The sequence below is a fragment of the Trichechus manatus genome, unplaced genomic scaffold, assembly GCF_000243295.1.
Source record: "Trichechus manatus latirostris isolate Lorelei unplaced genomic scaffold, TriManLat1.0 scaffold00133, whole genome shotgun sequence".
Taxonomy (NCBI): domain Eukaryota; kingdom Metazoa; phylum Chordata; class Mammalia; order Sirenia; family Trichechidae; genus Trichechus; species Trichechus manatus.
In genome coordinates, this window is record NW_004444069.1 from 5,233,614 (window position 1) to 5,259,145 (window position 25,532).

The window sequence follows — 25,532 nt, forward strand, 5'->3', positions numbered from 1 at the left end:
TTAGTGGGGGACTACAAGCTGCGGGGCACACCTAGCAGAGAACTAGGACAAAAACAGGCTTCCAGGTCCAGCAGTGGCTGGGAACTGAGTGAAGACTTCGTCCCCAGGATCTCCTGCCCGTTGATGTCTGTGTAGAAGCATCCATTTGTCTCTAGCATGTCAAACGACTGATGACCTCCTTCCTCCAGCTGTTGCTTCACCTGATGGCAAGATAGTGTTGTGAACCTCACCTAAAGGCCACCCTGGCCTTGGCCTTACTCTCACCTCTATCCAGTCAGGACACTCACCCCCATGGGTACTGACCCACTGTCCACTCCAGCTCCAGTTACCTCTGTCCTGGTTACAGGCAAACGACTTGGGAACACCAGGCTGAGAAGTTCTGGTGCATCTCCTGCACCAAGGTCATCTGTGGGCACATGGTGGGGGGGGGGCGGCGGGGGGGCGGAGCACAGGTGTGAACCAACACCTGAGCAGAGGTGAGCCCTACAAATGTCCACCCCTGCTGTAAACCCCACAAAGGACTACAACAGCACGGGAGCCCAACCTAACTTGCCCACCTGACTAGTCATGGCTACATAATTTCTGAGTGTGGCATACATGCTTGTTGACCACAATCACCCCCATCTCCCCTCCTTTCATAGTAATAGGAGTCTAGCTTGGCACATGGCTGCGTGGCATAGACTACATTTCCCAGTATCCCCTGAAGCTATGAATAACTGTGACCAGTCTGCCCAATGGAAAGTGATCAAAGTGTATGGACAGCTCTCCTTGACCCTATTCCTCTCCCACTGGCTCAAATGCAGCTGTGATGGCTGGAGCTTGAGCAGCCATCTTAGATCATGAGGTGGAAGCTGAATGTTGAAGGCAGAAAAGCAACAAGACAGAAGGGGCCTGGTAACTGTGGATTTGCCTCATCTGGCTTGGACAGCTCAGCCAGACTTTATGTTAGAGGGAAAGAACAGCTAATTTGGATAATTCTGTTACAACAGGCAAAACTATACCCTAATACAGTGACTCAGGTAGGCAGATGTTTGCCTCAAGGGGAGATGAAGAAACATTGACTACAGGCCCCAGGAAATCCCCTACACACTTGTGGAGTAAGCCGTCTTCCCAGCCAGATGCACCCTCAGATATGCACCCTAAGTGGCACTCGACCAAGTGTGAACTCTCAAATACCCACCCCACATATGAATCCTTATACCACGTATCGTCTGTGAACTCCAAAAAGCTACAACTGGCCCTTCCCATTTGTGGACGAAGTGGGAACACCTCACCCCCAATTTCCTTTGTGGAAGGAATACACAAAGTCACCATATCAAAAAAAATTGGTCAGCATTCAACCATTTCAGGAGGTAGCATCTGATCAGGAACCGAAGGTAATGAAGGAAGAGATCCAAGCTGCACTGAAGGCACTGGCAAAAAACAAGGCTCCGGGAATTGGCAGAATACCAGTTAAGATGTTTCAACAAACTCATGCAGCACTGGAAGTGCTCACTTGTCTATGCCAAGAAATTTGGAAGGCAGCTACCTGGCCAATCGACTGGAAGAGATCCGTATGTATATGCCTATTTCAAAGAAAGGTGATCCAACTGAATGTGGAAACAATATCATTAATATCACACACAAGTAAAATTTTGCTGAAGATCATTCAAAAGTGGCTGCAGCAATACATTAACAGGAACTGCCAGAAATTCAAGCACTTTACAACAAGTATTATCCAGACACTCATAGCAGGTGCAAATGCCTTCGGTATGTACATTTGTGTGATGGTTATTATTTCTCAAGGATTTATTCCTAGGAGTGCAATCGCTGGTTATATGGTATTTCTATTTCTAGCTTTTTAAGGAGGCACCATATCGTTTTCCATAATGGTTGTACCATTTTACATTCCCATCAGCAGTGGATAAGAGTTCCAAACTCCCTGCAACCTCTCCAACATTTGTAAATTTTCTCTATGATTATTGCCAGTAATGTTGGGGTGACATGGTATCTTGTAGTTTTGATTTGCATTTCTCTAATAGCTAATGATCAGTGAGCATTTCCTCATGGGTCTGTTAGCTGCCTGAATGTCTTCTTTGGTGAAGTGTCTGTTCATATCCTTTACCTGTTTTTAAAAATTGGATTATTTGTCTTTTTGTTGTTGAGGTGTTGAAGTATTCTATAGATTTTAGAGAGTAGAGCTTCTTTGGGTATGTCATAGCCAATTTTTCCCCAGTCTGTAGGTTCTCTTTTTACTCTTTTGGTGAGGTCTTTTGATGAGCATAAGTGTTTAACTTTAGGAGCTCCCAGTTACCTTGTTTATCTTATGGTGTTTGTGCATTGTTAGTTATGGTTTGTATTGAATTTATGGCATGTATTAGGGCTCCTAGTGTTGTCCTGATTTCTTCTTCCACAATCTTTATCGTTTTAGGTTTTATATCTAGGTCTTTGATCAATTTCAAGTTAGTTTTTGTGTATGGTGTGAGGTATGGGTCCTGTCCCATTTTTTTTTACAGACAGACATCCAGTTATGCCAGCATGATTTGTTAAAAAGACTGTCTTTTCGCCATTTAACGGGCTTTGGTCCTTTGTCAAAGATCGGCTGACCATTGTTGCTGTTGTTAGGTGCTGTTGAGTCAGTTCTGACTCATAGCCACCCTACGTACAACAGAATGAAACACTGCTCATTCCTGCGGAATCCTCACAATTGTTGCTATGTTTGAACCTGTTGCTGCAGCCACTGTGTCAATCCATCTCATCGAGGGTCTTCTTCTTTTTTGCTGACCTTCTACCTTACCAAGCATGATGTCCTTCTCTAGGGACTGGTCCCTCCTGATAACATGTTCAAGGTACGTCATCCTTGCTTCCAATAAGCACTCTGACTGTACTTCTTCCAACGAACAGACTTGTTCGTTCTTCTGGCACTCCACGGTATATTCAGTATTCTGCACCAATACTATAATTCAAAGGCATCAATTCTTCTTTGGTCTTCCTTATTCATTGTCCAGCTTTCACATGCATATGAGGCAACTGAAAATACGGTTTGGGTCAGGTGCACCTTGGCCTTCAAAGTGATATCTTTGTTTTTCAACACTTTAAAGAGTTTTTTTTTGCAGTAGATTTGCCTAATGTAATACGTTGTTTGATTTCCTGACTGCTGCTTGCATGGGTGTTGATTGTGGATCCAAGTAAAATGAAATCCTTGACAACTTCAATATTGTCTTTGTTTATCATGATGTTGCTTACTGGTTCAGTTGTGAGGATTTTTGTTTTATGTTGAGCTGTAATTCACACTAAAGGCTGCAGTCTTTGATCTTCATCAGTAAGTGCTTCAAGTCCTCTTGGCTTTCAGCAAGCAAGGCTGTGTCATCTGCATATTGCAGGTTAATGAGTCTTCCACCAATCCTGATGCCACATTCTTCTTCATATAGTCCAGCTTCTTGGATTATTCAGGCGGATGGATTTACGCCCTGGATTCTCAATTCTGTTCCATTGTGTCTGTCATTGTACCATTAGTTTTTCCATCTCATTAAAGAATGCTGTTAGTATTTGGATGGGAATTGCATTATATTTGTAGATCACTTTGAGTAGGATTAACATTTTCACAATGTTGAGTCTTCCTATCCATGAGCATGGCATGCTTTTCCATTTATGTAGATCTGTTTCGGTTTCTTGCAGTAGTGATTTGTAGTTTTCTTTGTATGGTTTTTTTTTTATATATCTGGTTAGAGTCATTCCTAAGTATATTATATTTTTAGAGGCTATTATGAAAGGTATTGCTTTCCTGATTTCCTTTTTGAAGTTCTCTTTGTTGGTGTATAAGAATCCAACTGATTTTTGTGTGTTGATCTTATATCCTGCTACTCTGCTGAATCTGTTAGTTCCAGTGGTTTTCTTGTGGAATCTTTGGGGTTCTGTATGTATAGGATATCATCTGTGAATAGGGACAGTTTTACTTCATCCTTTCCAATTTGGATGCCCTTTATTTCTTTTTCTTGCCTTATTGCTCTAGGTAGGACTTCCAGCACAATGTTAAACAGGAGTAGTGATAAAGAGAATCTTGGTCTCATTCCCGTTCTCAGGGGGAATGCTTTCAGCCTCTGTCCATTGAGAATGATGTTGGCTGTTGGTTTTGGATAGATGCCCTTTATTATGTTGAGGAATTTCCCTTCTATTCCTATTTTATTGAGAGTTTCTATTAGGAATGGGTGTTGGGCTTTATCAAATGCCTTTTCTGCATCGATTGAGATGATCATGTGATTCTTTTCTTTTGTTCTGTTTATGTGGTGGATTTCTAATATTGAACCATCTTTGCATAACTGATATGAATCCCACTTGGTCATGGTGTATTTTTTTTGATGTGATGCTGAATTCTATTGGTTAGACTTTTGTTGAGAATTTTTGCATCTATATTTATGAGAGATATTGGTCTGTAATTTTTTTTTTGTTGTGTCTTTGCTTGGCTTTGGTATCAGGGTTATGCTGGCTTCATAGAATGAATTCAAGAGTATTCTTTCCTTTTCTATATTCTGAAATAGCTTGAGTAGTACTCATGTGAGCTCTTCTCTGAATGTTTGCTATAATTCTCCAATGAAGCCATCTGGGCCACGGCTTTTTTTTTTTGGTTGGGAGTTTTTTAAATTACCTTTTCTTTACTCTCCTCTTGCCATGGGTCTGTTCAGATTTTCTATCTCAGTTTGTGTTAGTTTAGGTAGGTAGAGTGTTTTTAGAAATTTGTCCATTTCCTCTAGATTCTCAAATTTGTTGGAGTACAATTTTTCATAGTATTGTTATGATCCTTTATATTTCAGCTGGGTCTGCTGTAATGTTTCCCATCTCTTTCTTATTTGGGTTATCTGCTTCCTCTCCTGTTCTTTTGTCAGCTTGGCCAATGGTTTGTCAATTTTTTTGATCTTCTCAAAGAACCAACTTTTAGTCTTGTTGATTCTTTCTATTGTTTTTCTGTTCTCTATTTATTTCTGCTCTAATATTATTTCCTTTCTGCTGATGCCTGTGGGCTTCTTTTGCTGTTCTCTATTTATTTGTTGTAGGACTAACATTTTGATTTTGGTCTGTTCTTCTTTTTCGATATGTGCGTTTATTGCTATAAACTGACCTCTGAGCACTGCCTTTGCTGTGTCCCACAGGTTTTGGTATGATGTGTTTTCATTCTCAGTTGATTCTAGGAATTTTCTGATTCCCTCTTTGATTTCTTCTATTACGCAGTTGTTTTTAAGCAAGGTGTTATTCAGTTTCCATGTATATGATTTTTTTTTCTTGCTCTTCCTGTTATTGATTTCTATTTTTATGGCGTTGTGATCAGAGAGAATGTTTTGTATTATTTCCATGTTTTGGATTTTATTGAGGGTTGCTCTGTGGCCTAAAATGTGGTCTATTCTGGAAAATGTTCCATGTATATTGGAAAAGAATGTATACTTGGCTGCTCTTGGGAGGAGTGTTTTATATATGACTATGAGGTCAAGTTGGTTGATTTTGGCCTTTAGATCTTCTGTATCTTTGTTGAGTTTCTTTAAAATGAAAAGTTTTTTAAAGAATTGTTTGTAATTGGGAAAGAACAGCCTGTACAACAGATAGTGCTAGGACAACTGGATTTCAGTATGGAAAAGAATGAAATTGGACCTCCATGTAATATCATATACAGTAATTAATTCAAAATGGATCAACAACCTAAATGTAAGTTCTAAAACCATAAAAGCACTGTTTATAACAATTGTAAAGTTAAACATCCCAAATATCCTCAAAAAATAGAATTGTTAAGTTATTACAGTATGTGCTATCTAGAGAACACTACAGAGCAATTACAGTGAATGGATGACCCATGGAAGTCCTCCTAATGTATATTCTGAACTAAAGCAATTGGCATAAAAAGTATATAGTGTCATTCTATTTGTTTAAAACATAAAACTCATCAAAATTCAAATGTATTTATTTGGGGATACATACATAGGTAAAAAAGTACAAATAAAAGCAAATAAATGGTCCTCATAAATATCGAGATATTGGTTACATCAAAAGAGCAGAAGGGGATTCTGATTAAAAATCAATTCATGGGGGGGGGTGTCAGGAGTTAGGTTATATGCATTACATGGATGTTCTTCTTATATTTCACTCAACTGTGTTGTTGTTGTTAGGTGTCACTGAGTTGGTTCCGACTCACAGTGACACTATATACAACAGAACAAAACACTGCCCGGTCCTGCACCATCCTCACAATTGTTGTTATGTTTGAGTCCATTGTTGCAGCCACTGTGTCAATCCATCTCCTTGAGGGTCTTCCTCTTTTTTGCCGACCCTCTACTTTACCAAGAATGATGTCCTTTTCCAGGGACTGGTCCCTCCTGATAACATGTCCAAAGTACATGAAATGAAGTCTTGTCCTCGGTTGCAAGGAGCACTCTGGCTGTATTTCTTCCAAGACAGATTTGTTCATTCTTTTGGCAGTTCATGGTGTATTCAATATTCTCCTCCAAGACCATAAATTCAACGGCATCAATTCTTCTTTGGTTTTCCTTATTCATTGTCCAGCTCTCACATGCACATGAGGCAACTGAAAATACCACGGCTTGGGTCAGGCTCACCTTAGTCCTCAAAGTGGCATCTTTGCTTTTTAACAATTTAAAGAGGTCTTTTGCTGCAGATTTGCCCAATGCAATACGTCATCTGATTTCCTGATTGCTGCTTCCATGGGTGTTGATTGTGGATCTGAGTAAAATGAAATCCTTGACGACTTCAATCTTTTTTTTCTGCATTTATCATGATGTTGCTTAGTGGTCCAGTTGTGAGGATTTTTGTTTTCTTTATGTTGAGGTGTAATCCGTACTGAAGGCTGTGGTCTTTCATCTTCATCAGTAAATGCTTCAAGTTCTCTTCACTTTCAGCAAGCAAGGTTGTGCCACCTGCAAATCGCAGGTTGTGAATGAGTTTTCCACCAATCCTGATGCCGCATTCTTCTTCATATAGTCCAGTTTCTCGGATTATTTGCTCAGCATACAGATTGAGTAAGTATGGTGAAAGGATACAACCCTGATGCACACCTTTTTTTATTTTAAACCACGTAGTATCCCCTTGCTCTGTTTGAACTGCCTCTTGGTCTATGAACAAGTTCCACATGAGCACAATTAAGTGTTCTGGAATTCTCATTCTTCACAATGTTACCCATAATTTGCTATGATCCATACAATCGAATGCCTTTGCATAGCCAATAAAACACAGGTAAACATCTTTCTGGTATTCTCTGCTTTCAGCCAAGATTCATCTGACATTAGCAATGATATCCCTTGTTCCACGTCCTCTTCTGAATCTGGCTTGAATTTCTGGCAGTTCCCTGTTGATGTACTGCTGCAACTGCTTTTGAATGAGCTTTAGCAAAATGATCTTCACTCAACTGTACATTCTGTATAAAATTTTTTGAATATTTAAAACTCTATGTGTATATAGCTATAATAAATTGGCACAGTATCAGTATAAGAAAACACAAATAGATCAATGGGAAAAAAAAAAAAAAGTCCAGGAACAGGCCCACCTACCCATATGGAACACTGACTCATGGCAGAGGAAGTACTGCAGGGCATTGCCAGAAACTACAGACACTTTAATACATGGAGCTGAGTCAACAATTATCTAATTGAATAATTAATGCATTTCTTCCTATTCCATATGCAAAAATCAATACCAAATAGATTAGTTTTAAATGTGAAAATGTAAATTTATAACACTGTCAAAAGTTATAAACAAAATGATTTTATAAACTCAGAAAAATTTTCAGGAAGAGTAAGACGTAAGATAAGAGATCAACAAATTCAACTACATTAAAATTCAGAACTATTCATCAAAGGGCAGCAAAAATTGAATACATAAGCTACATACTAGGAAAAAGATTTTTCAATACATATAAATGAAAAATTTATTTCCAAACGCTTTACAGAAGGCCTAAAAAGTCACAGAAAGATGGATTAAAAGTGAGAAAATACACACCGCCTTGTCAGTAATGGAATAGTTTAAGATCACTGCAGAATAAAATTACATATACATACTTTGTGGCAGGGAACACTGGTAAACTATACTGGCATTTCCTAGTAAATTTAAACTTGTCTATGATCTGCAACTCAGTGATTTTCACTCAGTACAGTTATCGTGCAAGAGCACATGGAGCCTGGAAAGAGAATGAACAGAGCAGCACTATTCACAAGAGCAAAAACTAAAAGTAAATCCTGTAAGGTGTAGAGAGGATAGGTAAATCATGACCCATTCACAAAATGGACCACACTCATACATAGGAATATGGGTAGACTAGTGCTAGAGACACAAATGTATATGAAACTCAGAAACATCACGAGGAAAACAAGTCACTGAAGAACCCATACAGCTAATTTTGATTTAACTTATCTTAGGTAAGATGGACTTTTTATACCTGGATCTTAGCAATTTACATTTATGTTCACTAGAGCAAACTTTGTAAAAGACAATGTTGAAAACTATCCAAGTGTCCATTCATGGTGGGGAGGTTAAAAAGAAAAAGAAAAAACTAAGGTAGCTCCAGCACATGCAGCATTATGGAGTTTTATGCAACTTTCCAGGACTCTCTGTCAGTCTGTCATACTGTGGTGGCTTGCGTGTCGCTGAGTCAGTGAACTTAGTTGTTTCAAGAATCAGTGTAAAATTCTGTTGATCTCCCACAATGAAAATTGCCTTTCACCAATTTTGGTTTAAATGACTCATACTTCAATTTTGATGCTTGTTTCATAATAAGTGCTTTAATTATAAATGAACAAATGAAAAGATGTCATAAAAGAAAATCTAACAATCAGAAAACAACTATTACAACAAATTACCATATTTCATTTTTAGATCGATCTTTCATCTCTAACATGCCATAATTAAAAACATTTCTATTCTTTGCTCTTACAACTTCCTAAATGATTTTGTCACAATTAAGCTGACAAATAATATCTACTTCCATACATAATAAGGACAATGAATCGAGTCTTTCTTGAATCACTGTTGTATGCTGAGGGTTTTTAAGTCTCTTTAGGGACAAAAATGAGCGTTCTGTTGTACGGTTTGTGATTATTAAAGTTAGGAATATGCATAAAGCAATTTCAACATTGGGAAATATGCATTGTATTTTATCTTCTATTATGAAATCATACATGCCTACATGAGTAAAATTTGTCTTTCCTGAATCTGTAAACTTAGTTCTCATGTAAGAATGAAACTGTTGAACTTCTCTGTAAAGGTCTGTATTTCAGTCATCGGGATAAGCCTGCACTAATTTCTTGGATGCCTTCATGCATTCTTCACCAGGGATATCTACATTAAGAAGGAAATTCTATTTGAAAGATCTTCATACACTTTCATTCTTCTTTTCATGCAACATTCAAGTGTGTCAATGACAGCACTGTATGTGGTTACTCAAAATTGATCTCTGGCATGAAATTAACCTCTGGCACTCAATACTTCTGGAGCACTTCTGTCATTTTCTTGTTTCTAATGCTTCTGTGATGGTGGAATTGCTTTATAATCAGTATTTGTTTTGTGTTTTCAATATTTCAAAATCTTCTATTAAATTATGTAAATACCTTGTTAATGACTGGCAGAGATCCATGCATGTCTTTAAATTTACGTTTGAATCTTGGAGAGCTTGACTCGTCTGATGAAAATGCTGCAATGTATATTCCACATAGCCAACATAAATACATACTCTAGTGTTTGCATTTTGTTGGCAACGTTTTCAGCTTCTCTTTTGGCATCTCCTTTTTGTGTCTGGTCTTCGGCAATATTTTCTAAAGGCATCTAGAATCTGAGTGTACGATTCCAGGATTACACTTGTTGCTACAGCATGTGCTTTCCAACGTGTATTAGAAAGACATTTTAATACTTGATCATTGCCTGAAAATGTTTTAAGAACTGCCTATCAGTGAGTAGAGGTGGCAAAAAATGAGTATCTGAACAGTAGAAAAAAATCAACTGCTTCTGGACAGCAATCTATTGCACGACATCCTGTAAGATTAAGTGAATGTGCAGCACATGGTATGAAAATGGCATATTCATTATGTTTAAAAAATTTCTGTTGCATGCCTTTTAACACCCTGACATATTGGCAGCATTGTCATAGGGCTGGCCTTTGCACTTAGAAAAAGCAGTTTTTCAAACTTCACATGAATAGTGAAGTACTTGATTTGCAATTTCTTCACCGGTATAACATTTTAAGTTAGTAAATGTGATAAATTACTTGATAGGTTTTTCATCTGTTTGTGATACATATCAGAAAACAATACTTAGCGGATCTGTATGAGAAAGATCGGAGTGGAATCTACAGAGAAACTGAAATATCGAGCTATACTTATTTCACTGAAAATAGTTGATTGAACTTTATCACTTATTAAATTTATTAATTCTTCACATGTTGTTTTAGACATATATGATAGGTTGCCCTTTCCTGTCTTACCATATTTTGGTATGTGACCTGCTAAAAATGGATCAAAGTGAGCAAAAAGTTCAAGTAAACCCAAAACGTTTCCATTTTGTGGGGACCCACACACTTTTTATTTCTTCCTTGAAAAGACAGTCCATGTTCAGCAATTGTTAAAATAACAATACATTGCGAAACAGCTTTCCAACACTGACCATTCTTCATTAATTTGTGTTTCCAGTTCATGAGTGTCTCAGTTACCTAGTGCTACTATAACAGAAAATACCACAAATGGGTGGCTTTAAGAAACAGAAATTTATTCTCTCACAGTTTAGGAGGCTAGAATTCCAAATTCAGGTTGCCAGGTCTAGGGGAAGCTTTCTCTCTCTGTCAGCTCTGGAGGAAGGTCCTTATCTCTTCTGAGCTTCTGGTCCTGGGCAATCTTCATGTGGCTTGGTATCTCTCTTCTCCAATCTCTACTTCTTGTTTGCTTGTTTAATCTCTTTTATATCTCACAAGAGATTGACTCAAGATACAATCTCATTCTTCCTCATTAACATGACAAACATAACCTAATCCTCATTAACATAACATAATCCTGCCTCATTAACACAAACCATTCACAAATGAGATTATAACCACAGGCAGAGGTCAGGATTTACAACCCATCGTTTTGGGGGGCACAATTCAATCCATAATGAGTTAAGCCAAGACTATGTCATCAGTTTAAATATACCAACATACAATCTCTGTGAACTGAACTGTTTTCATGTTTATCAGTCACATTCAAGTTGCGCCAATCACAAAATCCATCTGTAGCAAATTAAGAATTAAATGATTTAGGACTGAATAATTTGCAAAAAAAAAAACAATATACAGCCCTACCTGATGGAGAATACAGTAGCCACTCTCTTATAATTTTCACCATTATCTTTGCCCTCTAGAAATATATTCTGGCTACAGAACCCTGTTTACTATCCAGAAATTTTCGACATGAATTTTCCAATGGTCCACTGTGATGCTGACAATCACTTGGCCCTCTTTTGATCCAATAATTTACATCACTAGAAGAAAAATTATTCCACCAAGCAGGAACTATGTTTCTGTTATTTATGGGGTCTGCAGATGTGACAATTTCAGATTCTAAAATAGTTTCACTTTCTACACCATTAATAATTTTTTTACTACAGCAAGAAATGGATGCAGAATTTGGAACAAATTCTGTTATATCTGTATTGCTATTAGTAATTTCAGCACTAGTGGTACTAGTACAACAATTTGCACTCATTAAACTTGAGCGTTGAATGGAAGTCTCTTCTGATTCATTACATTTTCAAAAGAAAGTCAATTTTGGAATTGTCTTTAGGCATTCATAAATCCTTTTCTTTTTATCTTCTATGAGCTTTTGTTTTTGCACTCTACTTAGTTGCTGTTTCGTTTTATCTGGACATAAAATTATGTCACTTTTTAAATCCGGTTCTACCGTAGCAAATAAATTTGAATAATAGAAAATAAATAAAATTTATAAAACAAGGAAAGTGTATAAAATAAAATTGACATTCAAATTTGGATGTTAACACAAAAATTTTTATTTGAAAATTAGTAACCAAAAAAATTTATTTGGAACATGTAATTTTGTTCTTCAGGTCTGAGATAATCAAAAGAAATAGTACTTACAAGGTAGTCAGAAACAATTTCATTCATTGGTCATATGATGTTTATTGGCGGGCCCTTCACAGATCTCCATGAGTGTTTTCATCTTGAAATAATACTTTAAAACTTGAGCACTCACTTTCTGTCTTTTGATGTTGCATCTTCACAGTTCATTGGACTACTGCTGATACCCAACGGGGGCAAGAGCAATTGCAAAGAGCATGATACAAATACAAGTGTATGCTCAATCTGAAGATATGTTTTGGTTTGCTTTGCATAAGACAGGACCAGACACATTACAAGTCATGTGATTATAGTGTCACTGGCGAGTTCTTACATAGCTGACGAGACAGAATTGAATGTGAGGTTATACCCAATTGGTCCAAAATGAAAAGGAAAATATAATTGTTATCATATACAAAATTTATAAAATGTACATTTCATTTCTTTATGGAATTGTTCAATTCCCATATTCAGAGATACATACATAATTAATGTAACAATACTACTACTTCTTGACGAGCATGTTTGTTTTCCAAGTCACTACAATAACAATCAATTTCTTAAAAGAAAGTCAGTCTGAAGGGAAATGGAAAATAAAATACATTTATATAATTTTTATTATCGAAATATTCATTTAGTTTATTTTCTTGAGGGATTGTTCAATTTACTTACACAAAGATACGTAAATATTCTTATAAAATATAATGTTCTGATGAACGCCCTTCGTTGCTTTCTTGGAAGACAAATTTAGAAACACACTCGTTGCAAAACAGAAACATTTTGCATGATAAACAAATACTGAACTCGGTCCTCTTAATGTGCCTAATACCTTGTTTATTAGCATATATAGGGTAACAGCAAGCACTGTGTCCTGTGCAACGGACAATAAAAAACGAAACTCATTTGATACATAAATTAAAACTTTTGTGTTAGATAAATATTACTATTTCCAGTATTTTTTGGATGTTTGCTATGTTAGTATTATATTCAATTATTACCCACATTAGTATTATATTAAATGTATGCTAGATTGTGTCCACGTGTATGCCAAACATATTTTAAAGTTATAAATATTATGGTTTTCAAAACTTAGGACATAACTCTGTACATAAATGCTATACAATTAAAAAGTAACTTGACTGCAATGGTCAACTTACTGGAGTTCCCTCACTTTTGTGCACCATCTGGGAGTGAAGTTCTCATTGGTTATTTACCATGACGTGCGCAAAAGCATATCCTGGTGTTTGTAACATGGCAAAGAGCGTTGCTGGCCCTTCTGGCTGGAGGTGCTAGATCAGCAGACATGGATGTACAAGACGGTTCTCTCAAAATGGATCAGAGACCTGTTATCTATTAATCTAATCTGTTTTTGCCCAGTAACCAGTCATGTTGGATCCAGTTGCATACTGGGTGACTGCTGCAACAGTTAGATCTGACAGCCCACCCCTACTCACCTCTCATTATAAAGAAATAGCATACTCCTAAGACACTCGCTGAAATAATGAGTTTCAATTACATGGGAGGGGACTATAGGAGACAGGATGTCAACAAAGATGTCAAAGTGGTAGGGGCCTCATAGCTTAAATAACCTTCTGCGTGACTGCGTGAACTTTACTTCCCGCCAGCACATTCTCACGCACTGGAACTGGTATCAATTTCATTTAGTGCTCTGCCAGTTCTTTCCCACCGGAGTGCTCGCTTCTCCTTGTGTCCGGCCTGCTTGGCATCTATGGGTCTTTGCTTTGGACAACTGGTGCCCCTGTTCTGTTGATGTCCTAAGCACGTGCTTACCTTGCTTGCCCCTAATGGCAACAGCTGCAAAAGGCAGCTCACACTCCAGTAAAAGCACACCGAAATGTGGATGCAAGGCCGTAACACATATTTCCGCTTCCGGTTTCTGGGCTTCTGTGTGCGGAAGGGGAGGGGTTCCCAACACGTTCCCAGCGCTGGGCTCCGCCCAGTAATCTTGGAGTTAGGTGGCTTTCCGCTGGAGTTGTATTCTCTCCACTGCTGTCCTTATTTCCTCTCTAGAGAAAACCCTATGTTTTCTTAAATGTGTATGTAAGCATAAAGCAGGATTTTAGTAGTCAAAGATACAGCGCATTAGGAGGTGAGTGGGGCCAGCGGGTGGAAAGGCACACTATCCAGAGTGAAGACCGAGCACCGGAGGTGTGCATGGGCCTGTTTTGTGGGTGCCTAGGGAATGGTTGCTAATAATGAGAGTGTGGTCTGCGTGTGTGCTTTGTGTCATTGAGAGGTTTGACTGTGCCTCTGAGGATAAGGCTGGCTCTGACTGGATGCATCTGCCGGTCGGCTTACCTGAACTTTGCATGCACATAACTGTGTGATTGGAGGTGTGAGTAGTTGTGTGTTGGGGGGACTGGTTGAGAACCAGGACTCTGAAGACAGCCTGCCTTGAGTTCCTGTCTCTTCCCGGCTCCACCACTTCCTGGCTGCGTGACCATGGGCAGGTCACATCATTTCTCTGAACTTCAGTTTCCTCATCTGGAAACCGGGAATAATATTGCACTCACCTCCCAGGGTGGTGGAGCCCTGGTGGAGCATTGGTTATGCATTCTGCTGCTAACCAAGAGGTTGGAGGTTTGAGTCTACTCAGAGGCGCCTCAGGAAGAAATGCCTGGTGACCTATTTCTGAAAGAAAACCCTATGGAGTGCAGTTCTACTCTAAAACACATGGAGTCTCAATGAGAATCAACTGCACGGCAACTGGTTTGGTTTGTTGGTTTTTTTTACTAATATTACTGTTTTCCCAGGGTGTGAGTAAGAGCCGTTGTATGGGGTTGTGTGAAGTGAGATATGTATCTGGAAGACAAGTATAAGTGGGTCCTCCCTGGAAGGGGCCTGGCCTCCTCTGCACACAGTTGGGCTCAGGTCACAGACGCTCCACCTTGGAGTCATTTGCCTGCTGGATCAAGGCTTATCTTGTACGCCTCCGCCACCATGCTTCTGACATGGTGTGTGTGTTTGGGGTCCCTGTGCAGACATGCCCCAAGGTACAGCTGGACATGCTGAACATGTACCTGGTGGCCCACACACATGATGACATGGGCTGGCTCAAGACAGTAGACTACATTTACACTTTCATGGCAGGGAGTAGAGGGTGGGGACTGGTCCCTGGGACTCCCATAGCCCCTCTGAGCCCCTTGGATCCCTTGTGGGCCCTGGACATTTGGGTGGGGCAATGCCCAGCCTGGGCTCCTGTGTCCAGGAATATCCTCCTTGCTCTTCTGGCCCTGACTGCCTGATCCCTGTGCTCATAGTCCACAATGACATCCAGCATGCAGGAGTGCAGTACATCCTGTATTTGGTAATCTCCACCCCCTAGGTGAGCCCACTGACTGCTTCATCTATGTGGAGATCACCTTCTTTGCCTAATGGTGGCACTAGCAGACACAGGCAACGCAGGAGGTCGTGCGGGACCTGGTGCACCAGGGGTAGACTGCCCTTAGGAAGTGAAAAGAGGAAGCCCATCCCAGCTTCCGTTTCTGCCACCCTGGCTCCTGAGATTGTATCATGCCATGTGCATGCTGTACATACATGGTGGTCCTGCCTTTCTGAAATCTCCCGTTATCTGGTGAACTCTTAGGGGTCCTGCAAGGCCACATCTCCAGTGGATCCTCTGGGAAGCCTGCCATGCAGGAGGCGCTCTGTCCCAGATCTGGCTACATTGGCCTGAGGGTGACGCCTCTTCTCCTTCTAGGCCTGGGCATGCCGGGCAGGTCCTCTCATCCCCAGCATCACCCACTCTGGCCCCGCTCCTAACCCTGACTGCTGACCCTCACCATGCCCTTCCCGGGATAAGGCGCCTGGTGTTTGCCAACGGCTGGGTGATAAACAATGAGGCAGCCACGCTACAATGCCATCGTGGACCAGATGACACTCAGGGTGCTCTTTCTGGAGAACACATTTGGCATTGATGAGTGACCCCGTGTGGCCTGGCACATTGACCCCCTTTAGCCACTCTCGAGAGCAGACCTTGCTGTTGGTACAGGTGCTACCCCACACCTCTGGATCCACCCCCTTACTCACTCTGACCCTTCCCATGGCTCCTCAAACCCACCCTTCCACTGATCCCACACCGGCCAGGCCCTGCCCCCGGTGCCTTGGGGCCCTGCCCCTTGGCTGAGCTGTGACTCCGGGGCCTTTTCCGCTCTGGCTCAAGGCCTTGACCCAGCCCCAAGCTGCCCAGGCTCCAGATGGCTTCACCCCCGCCCCTGATCTGTCCTTGTCTCACTCCAGTCCCACCTTGCTTGCTATGATCCCAACTTTTCTCCAAGCTTGGTGGCAGGAAGAGGCCTGCCCTACTTTTAAACCAGCTCATTACCTGTCCTCTGACCCATACCTCTTTAGGCTGTGGAAGAGGGAAGCTCTCACTGAGTCAGGCCTCGCCCCATCCACTGTGACCCAGTGCCTTTTCATGGTGGGGGAGGTGGAGATGGATTCCCACCCTTCCCTGCTCTCCTGCAGTGGTTCTGATTCGTCCCCAAGCTTGGAAATGTGCTGGCGGCCTCCCTAGTTTCATACCTGCTTTCTACCTGTGCTTTGACCCACCCCTCCCAAGCTGGGTTTGGGCTTGGTTGGTAGTGAGAGAGGTGGGCATTGATTCAGACTGCCCTCTCCTGTGCTCTGATCCCTCAGATGGTCTTGGATGGCTTCTTCTTGGGGTGCCTGGAGTATAAGAAAGTTCGGGAGGAGATGCTGGAGATGGAGCAGGTGTGGCAGGCCAACACCAGCCTGAAGCTCCCAACTGCCAACCTCTTCACTGGTAAGCAGGTGGAGGCTGACCTCATGGTTGTGTGACCTGTGCAGTCCCTGGGCTCAGAGGGCCTTGCAGTTGATTTAATGCTGTGCTGTCACTGTCTTGAAATTCTTAATGGTTTATGAACAAGAGCCCAGCATCTTCATTTTGCACTGCGGCTCACAAATTCTGTAGCCTACCCTGGGTAGGAGATGGCAGGCTTTGACCCTAGGGCAGGTCTTGAGGGTGCTGGGCCACCCCCTGACCCTGGTGTGGCCTACAGGTATGCTCCCCAACTCATAAAACCCACCAGAGGATCTGTGATGGGACATGCTGTGTGATGACAAGCCCGTAGTGGACAACCCCTGCAGCCCCGAGTACAACGCCAGGAAGCTGGTCAGTTACTTCCTGCAGTTGGCTGCTGCTCAGGTAACCCCAGTGTCCAGGGCCTACAGAACTGGTGTGGATGATTCAGGGCCCTTCCTACGGCCCAGGCATTGCCTGATACCTCCTCACAACCTGTGAGGAAGGTAATATCCCATTCACCATCACCATGCCCTCCTCCTAGATTTGAGTGCCTTCCTGATCAGAGCGCGCAGGCCCCTTCCCCAGTGTACACACTCCTCATGACCGTGAGGTGGCCTGGTGCAGTGCCTAAGTGCCTGCATCTGTGTGGTCAGCCCAAGGGAACTCATGAACAACTGTTGGCTATTTTTATGTGTGTGTCCCTATGCTCCCATGTGCCATCATCTACTCTTTTTTTTTTTATTAATAGACTTTATTTTATAGAGCAGTTTTAGGTTTACAGAAGTGTTGTACAGAAAGTACAGAGTTCCCATATACTCTCCACCTCCTGCACACTGTTTCTCCTATTACCATCCACTCTTGATCACATATATACCCAGGAGACAGCTGTACACAGGGAGTGGCCCAAGATACCCTGGCCTGAGGACTGCCCTATCCCACCTGCAGGGCTGGCACTACTGTATCAACCACACCATAATGACCATGGGCTTAGACTTCCAATACGAGAATGCCAACATGTGGTTCAAGAACCTTGACAAGCTCATCTAACTGGTCACCACCCAGGTCAGAGTGCCCACCTGTGGTACCTGTGTGCACATGTGTGCTTGTGTCGCTGTGCCTTGAGCCATAACTATTGGTTCTGTAACAAATGACCACACACTTAATGGCCTAAAACAACAGAAATTTATTGTCTTACAGTTCTGTAGGTCAGAAGTCCAACGTGGGTCTCACTGGGCTAAAACTGAGGTGTCAGCAGGGTTGCCTTTCTTTCTGGAGGCTCTAGGAGAGAATCTGTTTCTTTGCTAAAGGATGCCTGCATTCCTTGACCAGTGGCCCCTTCCTCCATCTTCAAAGCCAGCAACACAGCATGTCTCTGACCCTGCTCTGTCATCACATCTTCTCTCACGTCCTCTCACCTCTTCTGTCTTCTTCTACTTTTAAAAACCCCTGTGATTACATTGGGCCCACCTGGGTAATTCAGGATAATCTTTCTATTCTAAAGTCAGATGATTAGCAACCTTAATTCCATCTGCAATTTTACTTCCATTTTGCCATGTGTCTTAGGCTGGGTTCTCTAGAGAAGCAAAACCAGTGAAGCATGTAAATATATATATATATATATAGAGAGAGATTTATATCAAGGAAATGGTTCACATGCTTGTAGAGGCTGGCAAGTCTTATATCTGTGGGTCAGGCTGGAGGCTTCTCATGACTCATGTAGCTGCAGGGCCTAGCAAACCCAAGATTGGTATGTCAGACAGCAGGTCTCTGGCTCACAGGCTGCAGAGGCCGAAAAATCCCAAGATCGGCAGGTAAGCTGCTAGCTCCAGTCCCAAGAACTGGAGGTCAGATGAACAGGAGCCAGCTGCAGGATCCAGAGCAAGCAAAAACCAGCAAGCTTTGCCAGGAAGTCTACCTATATTGGATGCAGGCCACATTCCCAAGGTAATTTCCATTCAACTGGTTGGCTGTTCATAACAGATATCATCATGGGGGTGATTACATTATATCATATCTCATTATGGAGGTGATTACAACATTATATAGCTGCCAAACTACATCATAACTGCCAAACCACTGAGAATCGTGGGCCAGCCAAGTTGACACACAAACCTTAATCACCACACTATGTAACCTACATACTCACAGATTCTGGGAATGAGGACATCTATGGTGTGGGGTATTTTACCTACTAGAATGTGTTGGAGCAGCCCCTGTAAGTGGCCTGTGACCACGGTCCTGTCAGCACAGAAACTTGTCTCATCTCTCCCATCTAAGATGCCCTTTCTCATCAGTCTCATCCTCAGAGTTGTCTACCTGCCCAGTCTCCACATCCTCACCTCCCCCTCACTCCCTGCACTGCTGTTTCACCAAAACCAATCTAAGTCATGTCACTAAGGACCTTCCAGCAGACATTTCTCAGTCCTTCCCCTTTCCCTGGTCCCTGAGGAGCCTCCATCACCCTTGATCCCTTCCTCTTGCAAATACTATGGCCTTTGGCTGCCAGGATGCCACTCTCTTGGTTTTTCTTCTGCCACTATCTGCTTCTTTGCAGACTATCGTACAAACTCTGGAAATGGACTTTCTGGGTTCAGATCCTGGCTCTGCCGCTTACTGCCTCTGTGGCCTTAATTTAATGATCTGAAGCGCTTAGCACCTTAGTTTTCTCATCTGTAAGACAGTTATAATGGTGGTCTCTATCCCACAGGGCTGTTAAATGAGAGTTTAATGAGCTCATGTACATAGATCTATAGAGCAGCACCTGGCACAGAAGTGTTAGTGGTTGTTGTTTATTATTATTTTTTCTGGCTGAAAAACTCAACGCCTTGACCCAGCCAACTGCAATGTCTCCTCCTCCAGCAAGCCTTCAAGACACCAGCTACAATGTCTCCTCCAGCAAGCCTTCACCAAACCCCAGGCTCCGTTAATACCCATGATGCCACATCCAGGCCAATTGTAACCAACTGACTGTGTGTTTAATGCCTCTCTTCCCATCTTGACTGTGAATTCCATGGGGGCAGGGGCTGGTCTCTCTGGTTCTAGGTTGTATCTGCAGTCCTGGCATGTCTGAGTGATTGTCTGCTGAGTAAACACAATGTATGCGTCTGGGTACGTAAATGAGTATATGACTGTGTGTGCAGGAATGTAGACGTGTGTGTACCCAGGTAAAGGTGTGTAGTCCCATGTGCATCCCTTTATTTACTGAAATATTTATTGAGCACCTACTGTGTGCTGGGCACTGGGGTTACAGTACCAGCAGCAGGAGGTTGCTAATAACCTTGTTTCTCCACCTTCCTCTGTTGGAAGTGAGCCTCCATTCATTATAAAAATTGTGACCAAACCAAACTAAACCAAACCCATTGCTGTTGAGTTGATTCCGACTCATAGTGACCCTATAGGACACAGTAGAACTGCCCCATGGGTTTCTAAGGAGTGCCTGGTGGATTCGAACTGCCGACCTTTTGGTTAGCAGCCGAGCTCTTAACCACTTCGCCACCAGGGCTCCAAAATTGTGACATTTGGTACAAATAACTATTCTTGAAAAATGATTATTCCTGCACTATAATGTCCAAGAAAACCCTATGGAACAGTTCTACTCCTTAACACATGGGGTCACCATGAGACGGAATTGACTTGATGGCAATGGGCTTAGTCTTTTTTTTTAATAATGTCACAATTTTTCCACTAAGGTTTTCAGTAATAAAATTGAAATTATTTTTAAAAATTTAGTAAAATTTCAGGTTTATTCTTACATCCCTGAAATTCTTTCAAGTTTGGTAATATTTAGCTTTGACCAAATACTCATTTTCACACTTGGCTATTGGTTTGCATTCAATGTGTATTAACAGCATCTGATGTGTGAATGTGCACACACGTATTAAGTTTGTACGTGCATACCTGTGTGCCTTCCGGGAAGACATGGCCTCCAGGAGGCCTCACCACTTCTCCCCCAAGCAAGCAGGCCAATGGAGCTGAATCCATGTTCTCTACTGCACTCTAGCCTGTACTTGTGGGAGCTGAACAAGGCCAACCTGCTCTAGCATTTGGGGGTTGCGGGGGTCGGATGCCCCATGGGCCATGACCCTGCCCTCAATGCCCTCCCCCAGCAGGTCAGTGAAACAGGATGACTTATTCCCCTACGCTGCCAGTCCCCACAGGTTCTGAACTTCTCCAGTTGGCCAGCCCTCAAATGCTATGAGCGCCTTAGCTACAACTTCCTGCAGGTGGATGGGCACCTGGCTCACGGGGGTGTCCCAGGGGTCCCAGGCAGGCTCGGCCACCACAGCACACCCCTGCCTACCAGGTGTGCAACCAGCTGGAGGCGCTGGCTAAACCACTGGGTATCATGACCAAGCCAAGTTGACACACAACCCTAACCATCACAGGGGAGAATTGGAATAAGAGACTTCTATCTAAAATGCGGAGCTCTAGTGGCGCAGTGGTTAAGAGCTCAGCTGCTAACCAAAAGGTCATCAGTTCGAATCTACCAGCCACTCCTTGGAAACCCTATGGGGCAGTTCTACACTGTCATATAGGGTTGCTATGAGGCGGAATTGACTCGATGGCAAAGGGATCTAAAGTGGGGTCATCCCTAGGTGGTATAAGCAATTAACACGTTCAGCTAATAGAAAGACCGGAGGTTCAAGTCCTTGAAGAAAAGCCTGGTGATCTATTTCTGAAAAGTCAGCCATTGGAAACTCTATCGAGCACAGTTGTATTCTGACACACATGGGTCACCATGAGTCTGAATTGTTGATGGCAACTGGTTTGAGGAGAAGGCAAGCAGACACTGACCTGTGAAGTCAGCCAGAATACACAGACTCGAAGGCTATGGGCTGGCACCCTGATGTCTGCCACACACCCACTGACGTATTTGATCCTCCGAACAACCCGACCAGGCAGATACTAATCCTAGTATTATGCCTATTTTTCAGAAGTAGGAAATGAGACTGAGAAGTTCAGTAACTTGTCCAAAGGACAGAAGCAGGATTTGAACCCAGGCAGTCTGGCTCCATAGTCTACGCTGGAATGGGCTGTCTTGAGAGGTGATGAGCTTCCTGTCAGTGGAGGTATTCAAACAGAAGATTGTTAACAGCCATGAGCAATGTTGAAGGAGGGATTCCTACTAGCGACAGAGACTGGGAGACAGCTAAGGTCCTTTTCAGTGTTGAAACCTATGAGCTTATGACGAGGTCTGGTCCCCACTTTGCCATGACATCATGGCCCTAAAGTAAGTCCCTGAATTCCATCGAAAAACTGGTCCAGTCAGCCAAGCCAGGAGGGAGGGGCTCTGATGCTGGAAGATCGTGGGAGGGGGCGGGGGCCCTAAAAGAAACCTCTCCTGAGTGGTTCTATGATTACATCCTCTCCTGAGCGCCACCGAGGACTCACCAGGCAGTTAACTGACATGCAGACTGGTTTTCTGAGTGGACTTGCCCTGCCTGAGGCACACCTGACCCTATATCTCAAGCCAGTCTTCTGCCTGGGGGGTACCATGTCCACCCCTGAGTGAGCTGCCCAGCAGAGCAGTCAGCCAGCCCTGAGGCCAAGCCCCCAGCTTTCCTGACCCCCAGACACCCAGTTAGCCTCAGGGAAGCTCAGGTTGTCAGACCCACTCAAACAAGGTGGGCTCCACTGCACATCCTGGGCCTCAGGCTCCTTATGTGCAAAATGAAGGATGTGATAAAACTGGTCTCTGAAGTTCCTGCATCCCCGAAGTTCTGTGACTGTGGGGTTCAGGCAGGGAAGTGGAGGCCAAACCAGGGCTTAACTCTTGGCCTCACTAAGAGCAGGACAATCTAAATTCTAAAAAGCCTGAATTATGGAATAATTACAATATATTGAATGTTTTCTTCATCCAACATATTGTACATGTATCTTGTATGCAAATTAACTGTTAGTTTAGTATTTAGAAGAAGAGGTCCTATGCGACCTGCTTTCATAAATACATTTCAGTTGGCAGTAGTTTCTTTTCTGCATGAAAATGGAATGTGCTGAGATTCTTTAAAAGTTTGTTTCTTTCGAGGGCTTTCCATCCCTCCCAGAAATTGCCTGACTTGGCACATCCAAGTCCAAGTGTGATTGTGAATTCTAAATGAGTGGGGCCTGGAGGAAGAAAATCCCCTCAGCCACACTGTGTGACTGGGCTCACACTTTTCCTTCCTGGGAACCTTGGTCTGTGCATCCGTCTTTATCTTTGGAGCACCTGGGTCTTTATCTTTGGAGCACTTGGGCTTAAGCATGAAGATCAGTGGATCCATGGAACCAAAGGAAAGTGCAAAGGACTAGTCTTCATTTCCAAACAAAATATGGAACGGTGGCACATGGAGTGACTCAGCCTGAACCCCAAACCTCAGGACAACAGAACTCTGACGAGGCTACCTGGGAAGAGGCTGCCGCTGTTACAGCCTGAAGCCCTGAGCACCTGACCTCGAAATCAAGCCCAATCAACAAGCATTTATTGAACACCTGCTAGAAGTACTTACAAGGCACTATGGTAAGCACATCAAGAACTTTGATCTCAAGGGCTGTACCACCTCTACGGGGTAGATGATGGGTGAGAACACTATTCCCATGCAACTGACCAGGGAAAGAAATCCCAGAGGAATTTAGGGACTTACGTTAAGGCCATGATGTCATGGCAAAGTGGGGACCAGACTTCAGACCCCTGATCTTCAGGTTGCACCATCTCCCCACCACGTGCCGGTCACCAGGAGAAAGTGTGGTCCTACTAAGATGAATTAAAAATTTTAAGTAATTATTCCTATACCTATTTAAGATGCACAGTTGGATAAGTTTTGATGTGTATGGAGCCATGATATTATCACCACAATCATGGTAATGAACATTTCCATCACTCCCAAAAGTTTCCCCAGGCAACAACTGACCTCTTTTCTGTCATTACAGATTAGTTTGCATTTTCTAGAATTTTATATAATGGAATCATGCAGTATGTACTTTTTTTGGGGGGGGGTGGGTTGCCTTCTTTTATTCAGCATAATTACTTTGAGATTTATCCATATTGTAGCATTTATCAATAGTTCATACCTTTTTATTGGTGAGCAGCATGCTATTGTATGGATATACCACAATTTATCTGTTCACATTTTGATGGACTTTAGTGTTTCCAGTTTTGACTATTACAAATAAAGCTGCTCTGAGCCTTTGTGAACAAGCCTTTGTATGGACATATGCTTTCATGCTTTGGGTAAATAACTAGGAGTGAAAGGCTCTATCATATAGTAGGTGTGTTTACCTTTCTGAGAAACTGGCAAACTATTTTTGAAAGTGATTGTACCATTTTACATCCCTACTAGCAGTGTATGAGAGTTCCAGTTGCTCCACATCCTCATCAACACTTGATATAGTCCGTCTTTATAATTTTAGCCATTCTAATAGGTGGGTAGTGGTATCTCATTGCAGGTTTAATTTGCATTTCTGTAATGACTAATAGTGTTGAGCATCTGAGTGAAATTATTTAGTATTATTGAGTTTTGAGCATTTGGTGATTATTTATCATACATATATGTTCTTTGATAATATATCTATCCAATTTTTTGCCTATTGATACATGCTACAACATGGATGAATCTCAAAGTAAACATGCTGAGTAAAATGATTTCTTACTATTGAGTTTTGAGAGTTCTTTGTACATTCTAAATGCAGGTCCTTTCTCAGACACATAATTTACAAATATTTCATTCTCAAAGCACTGTCTCTCAAAGAGCAGAAGTTTTAAATGTTGTTGAAGTCCCATTTATAACATTTTCTTTTCTGAATCATTCTTTCAGTGATAAAAGTTCACAAAGATTTATCTTTTATGATCTCCTCTAGAATTTTTATAGTTTCAGGTTTTAACTTAGGTCTATGATCCATTTTGAATTAATTTTTATATATAGTGTAAGGTATGGATAAAAGTTCTTTTTTTTTTGCGTATGGATTATACAGTTCTTCCAGCCCATATGTTAGAAGACTGTCCTTTCTCCACTGAATTGCTTTTGTCAAAAATCAGTTGTCTATATATGGGTGGGTAATTTTGTTCTTCTTTCCCAAAGTTGTTTTGGCTCTTCTAGATTCTTTGCATTTCCATAAAAATTTTAGAATCAGCTTATCAATTTCTTACAAAAAAGAAAAAGCCTACTGGGAGTTTGATTGGAATTGTGTTGAATCTATAGATCAATTTTGGGGGAATAAATATATTAACAGTAAAGACACTTCCAATCCATGAACATAGTATGTGTCTCTCCACTTACTTAGGTTTTCTTTAATTTCTGTCAGTGATTTCATGTAATTTTCAGTGTGCAGGTTTTGTACATTTTTTGTCAGATTTATTTCTAAGTTTTTCATATTTTTGATGCTATCCTAATTGGTATCATTTTAAAATTTCCATCTCTGATAATTCATTGGTAGTATATAGATACTGTATTCTGCAATCGTGTTAAACTCACTTATTCTAGTAGATTTTTTTATAAAAATAGATTCCATCAGATTTTCTATATAGAAAGTCATACCATCTGTAAATGAAGACAGTTTTATTTCTGCCTTTCCAGTCTGGATATGTTTCTTTCTTTTCCTCGCCTTACTCCATTGGCTAGAACTCATAGTACAATGTTGAATTGAACTCATTTTTTTTTTTTTCCTGATCTTAGGAGGAAAGCGTTCAGTCTTTCATAACTCTGT

The 25,532-nt window shown here is 41.7% G+C and overlaps 1 pseudogene; it reads left to right on the forward strand.

Moving 5' to 3' along the window:
* Positions 1-15,039: 15,039 nt before the first annotated feature.
* Positions 15,040-21,216, forward strand: LOC101346850 (lysosomal alpha-mannosidase-like; annotated as a pseudogene).
* The last annotated feature ends 4,316 nt before the right edge of the window (positions 21,217-25,532 follow it).